General features: G+C 40.0%; 1 protein-coding gene across 2 annotated transcripts in view; it reads left to right on the forward strand.

The window, feature by feature from the left end:
• Positions 1 to 9,872, forward strand: part of LOC143036045 (uncharacterized) — a 416,600-nt gene that overhangs the window by 149,083 nt on the left and 257,645 nt on the right. The window lies entirely within an intron of this gene.

Here is a 9,872-nt window from a genome sequence, read left to right on the forward strand (position 1 = left end):
TTATGGTGTTCAATACCTTTGGACACCCTGTCCTATGTCTCTAGGAAGCTAGTCTTATCATTTTACCCCATCGTTCTACTCTCCATAGCAGTCATTTTCTTACTATCTTTTACTGCCACAATCAAAGCTTCAACAATCTCTTTAACATTCAAATCCTAAAATACTCTGCCCACTTTCCCCTTACCATTTTCACGTCCATTAGCATTTATGTATTCCCCTTTATCTTCTCTCTACCCAACTTACTCCTCCCTCACGCTATCTTCACTTTATACTAAAAATTTTATTCACAAACTTCTCGGTAAATGTCAATCTTACCTTATATTTACTCTCCTCTTTTTCCTCACTCAACTTGTATTTTCCTCTCACGTTTTCTTTTCAGCATCCCGCTTATGCTTCTCTATTTTCTCTTTTTTTGTTACAAGTCTTCTTAAGTTCGCATTTTTTCTGCCACCATCACCCTTACCTTACCATGCCAACATCCACTGTTTCTTTTTTGGGTCCCTGCCACTCTTCCTTATCCAATATACCATTTTTTTTTTTGCAGACGTCAACACATACTCATTGAAATATATCTATTTTCAATCAATACGATGTTTGTCCTTGTCTTTCAGAGCTACCTGTGTGTGTGTGTGTGTGTGTGTGTGTGTGTGTGTGTGTGTGTGTGTGTGTGTGTGTGTGTGTGTGTGTGTGTCTGTGTGTGTATGTGTGTGTGTGTGTGTGTGTGTGTGTGTGTGTGTGTGTGTGTGTGTGTGTGTGCGTGTGTGTGTGTGTGTGTGTGTGCGTGCGTGCGTGCGTGCGTGCATGTGTGTGTGTGTGTGTGTGTGTATGTGTGTGTGTGTGTGTGTGTGTGTGTGTGTGTGTGTGTGTGTGTGTGTGTGTGTGTGTGTGTGTGTGTGTGTGTGTGTGTGTGTGTGTGTGTGTGTGTGTGTGTGTGTGTGTGTGTGTGTGTGTGTGTGTGTGTGTGTGTGTGTGTGTGTGTGTGTGTGTGTGTGTGTGTGTGTGTGTGTGTGTGTGTGTGTGTGTGTGTGTTTTCTTTTGCCATACTTTCATATAGTATCTATTAGTTAATAATGAAAGATTATATTTGTATATGTTTTGGCGTAATTGGTCTTAACAAGTCACTGTCATTTTACCGTTTAATATATACCAGTAATATTGTCATTACCAAGATGTTCTTAACATCAATACAACTGTTTGCTTCTACAACGTCGCATTCTATCTGGCTTGTCTGTATGTTTTCCTTTTTGTCACATCTTTCTCTATATTCTCTTCAAACACCGCTTCTTTTTTCTTTCTCTCCATCTACTCTTCTTCTTCCTTCTCTCTCTCTCTCTCTCTCTCTCTCTCTCTCTCTCTCTCTCTCTCTCTCTCTCTCTCTCTCTCTCTCTCTCTCTCTCTCTCTCTCTCTCTCTCTCTCTCTCTCTCTCTCTCTCTCTCTCTCTTTCCTTCTCTCTTTTCCTCTCTCTTTCTCTGACTCTCTTAGATAACACAGCTAGTTGAAATCAATATTCCACCATGCTATGGCTCATTTAACATTGACTCTCAGAATCATTATTCCTCTCCATACGACCACATTTTCTAAGTTTTATTGTAGCACATGCCATATGATTTCTATTTTGATAAAGGGTCGACCTCCGGGCAATGTCAGGGCTCCGCCGATAGGCATCCCCCCCCCCTTCAGGATCCACTTGCTCAGCGGTAGTAAAACTGTATTACTAGGTACAAGGTTAATATAAAATAATCTTAGTGATTGCTAGGGTTTATTCTTACATGAGAATGAAATTTTTATGAGAACACACACACACAAAAAAAAAGAACTAATGAAAAAATGACTAACATTTTGTCTAATCCGTTTGCAGTAATTTAGGCTGCAGCAACATACAATATTTACTGTGAAGATTTTACTCAAGCACCTTCCGTATCAAGCAACATCTTGAAGACCTGATTTTATAAATGTGCTGGCAGATATTTGGACAACAAAGATGTTATTGCCATCACCAAATGATTTTTCAAGAATATAGTGGACAACTTAGCGATGCAAACATTAAACCATTACTGACCAACTATATATGAAACAGCAACGGTGGCGCTCAAAATAAAAACATTTGAGATAACAAAGACTATATACAATCTGATATAGTCCTAGCTATTCTAATACAATCAGCATTAGTAGGCCTGGAAAATATGTTAATAGATAAAAGTCTTTTGTGTCTATCCTAATCTCTCTCTCTCTCACACACACACACACACACACACACACACACACACACACACACACACACACACACACACACACACACACACACACACACACACACACACACACACACACACACACACGCACACGCGCACACACACACACACACACACACACACACACACACACACACACACACACGCACACACACACGCACACACACACACACACACACACACACACACACACACACACACACACACACACACACACACACACACATACACACACACACACACACATATACTTACACACACACACACACACACACACACACACACACACACACACACACACACACACACACACACACACACACACACACACACACACACACACACACACACACACACATGCGTGTGTATGGGTTTGGTGTGTCTGTATGTGTGATGTGCGTCTTAATCACTACTGGCTGGTTCAACTTAATTTACAATGTTGATGTTTTGAGTCATGAATACGACACTAAAAAAAAATGCTTTTAGAAAAATTAGATATGACCTTGTAATCATGATATAACTGATGTGATCCAATTACTGGTAGATCAATTACAACTGTTATGTTACTTAAAAATAATATACTTGTTCTTTTCTTTAAAAACATGAAAAGCATATTTATATTCATACATATGTCAAAACATATATGCATAGGTACGAGACCTCTAATGTTACAATAAGTATAAAATTAATACTATCATGGGAGTGTGAATCAGTTTAGCAAATACGTGCTACGAAGTTATATAGAAATAGGAGCTGTGCAATCTTACTTTGAAGAGGAAAATCCTTTCCAAAGTTGCATGGGAATAAATTATCGAAATACAGTTTGGGAACTTCATAGCAAAATTATTTTTCCTACAATATCTTAGCTTAATAGTTTACTAAAGGGTGCTATTGTTCGACTTCTTAAAACTAAAGTTAAGTGTTTGGTTAAGGAGGTTTTATTTCTACTGTACTAGGAACATATTTCAGGGGTAGTACATCCAGGAAAAAAAAAGAAAATCAAGGATACAAACTATGCGCAGTAAAACCTTGATTTATTATATCTGCGCATGTAATGAGGTTAAAAATACCAGACAATTCTACCGGTATCTATTCCAAATCAACTGAATATGTCTGAAGACATCATTTACATAGATAAATCCTGGAATGAGATCAGTAGGGACTGAAAGTTGAAACACTGATCTGTTGTGTTCATGTTTGTTCGTTAGTATTGTTTTGTTATAAAAATGTCAACAACTAACGTGTAATTGTCGAGATAGGGATGAAACTTTCCTGTGTTATATATGTCTGCAGATTCGAGGAAGTATATGACACGTTTCCAAAGAGGGTCTGATCTGCGGCAATGCGCGCTTGTGTAGGAGTTACTGAAATTAGATTCTGAATGATGGTCACAATATGGCGACTGAGAGCGTCAGCAACTAGGTTCGTTTTTCCTAGAACAAAATGAAGGATGAGCACGAACTCTTGTATGACGAGAAACTAGCGGGCAAGTTTTCCTGAAAGATTCTTTCCTTTGAAGAGGTGTAAGATTGGTTGATGGTCTGTATATATGTGTATTTCGTAACCAAGGATGATCTCTTTGAAATGTTTGAGTGCGTATATAACTGCTAAAGCTTCTATGTCTGTGACTGAGTAATTTTGCTCGTATTTGTTGAGTGTGCGGCTCGCATAGGCAATTGGTCTGAGTTTTGTGCCGTGTTGTTGCATGAGAACTGCGCCAAGCCCTGGGAAAATTTAAAACAAAGTTTGTAGTTTGAAAAGGCAAGGACCAGTGCCATGTTTAAGGCTTTCTATAAGTCAATAAAGCCTTTCCTTTGGTCACGTGTCCAAATAAAGGTTGTGTCCTTCTTAAGTAGTGAAGTTAATGGTGCTGCTATACTAGCGTAATCTTAAGTGTAATGTCTGCAACAAAATCATGACAGACCAAAAAATAAACATATGTGTTCAACAGAAGTAGGGCGTGGAAAAACAAGGACTGCCTTGACCTTGTCCTGAGAGGTTGAAATTCCTTGTGAATTAAGGACATGCCCTAAGAAGCGTATTTCTTTCTAAATGAAGGAGCACTTCTTAAGTTTCAGTTTGAAACCTGCTTTTGATAGTCGTGAGAAAACAGTGTGTAGAGTGTGGAGATGTTCGCTAACGTATTTGAAAGCAATGATCACGTCATTGAGGTACATAAACACTGAATGCCCAATGAGACCTGCAAGCAATGTGTACAAAAATCGTGTGAACACTATAGGAGCTGACACGAGACCCAAGGCTAGTCGTTTGAAATGATAATGACCTGTGGGTGATAAAGGCTGTCAGAGGCCAAGACTCTGGTGAAAAGGAGAGTTTGGAAATATTTCGATATAAGGTTCAAGGTCGTGAACACTACGTTGTTTTCCCCGACTGAGTGAAAGATATCTTGCAAGACAGGGAAGAGGGGGTCTATCAGGTATGGTTAGCTTATTCAACTCTCTGAAGTCTAATATAGGGTGGAAGAAACCATAGTGTTTAGGGACAACAAGTAGGGGCAAGTTCCATTCGCTAATGGATGGTTCAATAATGTCTTGCGCAATCATGTCTTGGATAAGATTATCCACAATCATGTGCTTACTCTATGGCATTCTGTATGCGGGAATGTAGCGTGTTTTAGAGTTTTCACGCACACACGTTGAATATGATTAGTGACTACAAGGAGTTCACCTAGAGTGGCAACTGTATGTCTAAACTTGTTGCAAAATGCAAGAATGTATGATTGTGCATTAGGGAAATCTATGGGGTTGAAAAATTATGCATCAATTCCCTGTGCTATGGGCACGTCGGAAATTGTGGTACATAATTGAGTTGTGGATAATTTGTCATCCATGACTTTGAGATGAAGGGGTGCGTTAGATTTGCAATTAAAATGTAGGTATAACCTTTCTCTGACGTAGAGCTGATGGATTAAAGTGGAGAAATGTGATTGACACGAAAATTTCTGGCATACAGGGTAAATCGGTGACTTGTGCTTGAAAAACCCGTATGTGTATTTTTGTATACTCAGGAGGGAACAGCGTCTTTGGACTGATAAGCACTGGTTGAGAGTGTATGAATGTAGATAACACTTCCGAGACTGGGGTGGATTTGTTGTTGAATTCCTCTAAGAGGGGCAAGAAGGTGCCTTCAGGCGGTGAAAGATCATAGATATTTACTGGATGTTTTGTACTGAGTTTTGCTGACTTGGACATGCGGGAGGAGTTAGTGCGTCTGTTACGTTTGGAACGCAAGTCCACAGCTGTCAGTAAAATAACAGAATTATAATCGTGAGAAGGTGTTTGAGTGACGGTGCCATTTATGCTAGAAGCTGATGCATCCTCGTGTGATGAAGCAAAGTGAATTTAATTGAAAGGGGTGATAGAATCAACTGACGTGTAACCACGCTGATGTGGTTGACTTTGTGATATGCATTGTTAATCCTTCCCCACTGTTCCCCTCTCACCAATCTGTGTTGTCTCTATGAATCGTCTCTTTCGTGTAATAACTTTCTACAAAACGTCTTTTACTTTATACTTTCTTTTCACCTGTCTTGTTACGTATGATTAGTTACTCTCTGTTTTCATTCTAAAAATTCTCAGTAGTATTACTCTGTCTAAGAGAGGGGAATTAAGCGGAGCTTAATTTACTTTTTTTCTTCCCCGAATATATACACTTTGTTCTCTTAGTTACACCAAGGGACTCCCACTTGGAATCCTCAATTTGTTCAATGGGTCAGTTCGCAATGATGTCATGATTTCTTTAGTCCAGTGATCTTTACTTTTACATGTCAGTACCTCCCTTAAGGGCGTGACTTAACTCACATGAACCAATTGAATTTTCTCCTCCTCCACCCTTTTTCCAATCAGAAAGGCTTTTACAAACCCCATAAGCAATACTGCTTACTTACGCAATCTCGAAATCAATGCACCATTGACTTAGTTTATATATTGTTATATCAACATAAAAATGAGCATTATACAGTAATGAAATCGGGTCTCTGGAGGCTGCTTGTAAATATTTAGGCGAGGAGCGAGCTTGTGCAATATCTTTGCCTGCAAACGGTTGTTTACCAAACACCGAAATCATAAAAATTAAATTCTCTCCACCTACTCCTCTACTTAACTCACTTTCTACCCACTCGTACACTAGCCTCTTACAAGCATAAATCATGTCATTTTGAGCAGGGTAAATTATTCTGTTATGTTGCTTCATCAATGTTAAATCTATGGAAATGTCAGCAGGAAAGGAAATGTGAGCTACGTAGGTGATAACTGGAATGGGTGGGCACTTATCTTTGTAACTAATGTGTAGAAAAATCTTACCAATGATCGGGAATGGTGCACCATCTACATTGCAAAGGTTGACGTCGGGGGGATTCTCAAATGGGAAAAAGCCTTTGGTATACTGTATGTATGTATGTATTGACATGATGTTAACTGGGGAACCCATGTTCGAGAAAGGTTATAATTTTGGTGTTAGAAGACGTAGCATTAAAGGTTAAGGAATAGGAAGTTATGTTTGGGAAATCCAGGGTATATACCGGTAGAGTTTATTGAATATCTGGGTATGGAGTACTATCCTTGGTATGCACTAAGACTTTATATTATGTATTCACAAAGGAGATGTGTTACGTGAATGCCTTGCAGTAGATTTTTCTGGGATTCTTGTCTGTGTTACCTCCGTGCTAGCAGCACACGGCAACGATCACTCATGTGAAAACGTGTACCATGATCATCGCAGTGTCAGTTTGGTTGTGAAGGGTATATGGTAACACGTGTTGATTAGGTTTCCTGGTTTGTAGCAGCATGTACAAACTATTTGTGTTCATGAAGGAGAGCGATGACGTGAGCGATATCGTGTGCGAGATGTATGTCTTCATCTCGTGTTATGTGAAGGGGTTCGTGTGACCTGGACTATTATGTGGGTAGGTGCAATGGGTACTGACTGGCTCTGGTTCTGTGTGGTAGCTTTCTCTATGTCAGAGAATTCTCTTGAGAATTCTAGTGTGATACCTGGTGTAAATGGGATTGTGCTAGCTGTTTGGTATGTGTCTGGGTGTAATTGGGGGAGTAGTCGAAAGTATGGCATGAGTGAGACTACGTGTCCCAATGAAATTTTGTCTTCTGGGACTCAGTCTGAGATTTTGAGGCTTTCTCTAGGTTCACTTATAAATGTTGAAGCAATTTTGACAGCTTTCTCTTTGGTGTGGTGTGAACCATGATTGTAAGTTTTAGCCAGAGAGTATAGGTGAAAGTACTCCTAATAGTTCAAATGAAGCAAATGACTTTCTACAGCGTTCTACGAATAGATGATAGGACGTTATCTCCTCGAATAAGTCAGACTGAATGGTGTAACCAACTAATATGTTATTCTTATCTATTCTGAATGTTAAACTGTAGATTTTTCCTTTGTCGTCTATGATGTTTCTTCATGTTATTTCTGATTCAACCTCAGAGAAGAAACTGTGTACACGAATGTATTTGCCGTCGAAGAGGAATAATGTGGTCTCATCCTTGACTACGGTAGCAAGGTTTTGTGTTGTCATGGTGTTTTGAGCAGGAGATGAATTTTCTGAATAGTTGTTAGCAGGAGGGGACATGTTTGGTATATTAAGCGACTTCGTGTACAGGGTCGGTATGTCGAGTCAGAGACGGGTTTGGACACGTCCATGGACTAACTGAGAATAAAAAGGGTAGAGAGTGTATGTCTCTTATGTGATAATGGGAACGGGAAAATATCTACTTACCCAAATTGATGTCGTAGTGTTAAAAGATGATGGTGCAGTGAAATGAATTGATGGTAATATGTACTGTTGGAAACAGAGGAGAAACTAGTACAACGTATTGGCTGGTGAGTTAAAGATATAGGTAACAAGAATGTACATATACAAAATGAGATAGTAAGAGAAAGAAAGATGGAGATCTTTCGAAGAAAGATGTGGGAAGTAGGGGAGCGTTGAAGCGTTGGCTCGTAGAAGTAAAGCTGGATGCAATGATGGAGAAGGAGGTCGTGGAACTCGGTGTTGGCGTGGATGCGGCGGGCGTAGTAGATGCTGCAGAATGCCGTGAAGAGGTGTTGCCTCGTAGTAAATGCTGGACGATGCAGCGAAAAGTGGTTGCTTCATAGTAGAAACTTGACAATGGAGCGAAGCAATGCAGCGGTGCTTCGTAGTAGGATGCTGGATGAAGATTAGAGTGATGAGTTGGGAAGTGACTATGTTCAACCGGAGTATAGAACTCTGATGTAAGCTCTGAACAGGTGGAATCCTTAATTCATAGCCGCTGCCGTACAATTATTGCTTCAGATGAATGGTAGAGCTCATGATTGGGATCTACCACTTTGCCACCAAAATGTTGATTTGTAGTTAATCTCTACATTTGATTCTGGAGTAGTGGTGTTTGGAGAGGCAAACTCTTGGAGATCTCTTTGGTTTAATGTTCTAGTCTTCTCTGGTTTACGAGTACATGCAACCTCCAAGGAAGACTCGCGGGGTTACCAGAATATACATTATATGCAAGTACAAGTAGACTGTTGCCATATTTACAATTTGGCACATATAGGATAAATGTTTATCGCGTCGGCTGACGAGGATGACAGGAGACGCGTCTATTGTAGTCGGGAAGCGCGAGGTCTATTGTCAGAGCAGGCGTTCTTTGAGTGTTGAGTCGAAAGGTCACTCTGGTCACTGGAGATAATGGAATGTTCCATTGGAGAATCCGAGACAATGGAGAACCTCTCAAGAGTTAGCTTGAAGACGTTGGGGTACACACTCACTCCATATGAGTGCGTGCGCTCGTGTGTACGCTGAACATCTAAGGGTTGATAAAACAAATCTGTCTTGTGACGGTTTAAACAATGTCAAGGTTTATTGCTGTCAGAACACTCTAGAAATCATAAGTTACTATTATATTGTCCTTAACCTATTTCCATATAGTTTCTGCTACAATTCTTGTTCAGGATATCACCAGGGTACCATTTCCGTACCATGTGGGACTTCTATTCACTTTTGTGGTTTTCAGGCATTCGTTTAATATTGTTAAGAATTTCGGGAACTCAGTTGGGTCACCCTTGACTTGTCATTGCGGTTGATATAGTTTTGACTGACGGAGGCGGAATTCACTGTTAGCCGATGAAATGCCGAAGAACATCCTCGTCTTCACTTCTGGGAAACGGAAGGAGGTCATCCTGCAAGGCCGCAGACAGACGCTTTCTTGAGATCTCGCTCAATCTCACTCATTTTTATCGTTCGCACTCCCCTTTTTATTTGAACCGTCATCCTCGTTTTTACTCAAATATCCTTTTCTCTTTATCATTCTCTTTCTCGCTTTCTTTTCCTTCCGGTCTTCCTCTTCTCGAACTCCTTTCCTTTTTCTATCTCTATATTTCCCTCTGTTGTTTTTTTTCTCGACGTAGCCTTCTTCTTCATATTCCTATTTTTCACAATATTTATCGTCTTGTCCTCTTCTATTTCCTTTCCTAATTTATTTCTTATTCTTCTTCCTCTTCTTTCCCGTCTCTCTCTCTCTCTCTCTCTCTCTCTCTCTCATTCTCTCTCACACACACAATCTCTATCTTGGTTCTCTGCACCTCATTTCCTTTTCCTTCACTCTCTGTATATT

The sequence above is a fragment of the Oratosquilla oratoria genome, chromosome 20 (genome assembly GCF_046742065.1).
Source record: "Oratosquilla oratoria isolate Oo_2021 chromosome 20, ASM4674206v1, whole genome shotgun sequence".
Classification (NCBI taxonomy): domain Eukaryota; kingdom Metazoa; phylum Arthropoda; class Malacostraca; order Stomatopoda; family Squillidae; genus Oratosquilla; species Oratosquilla oratoria.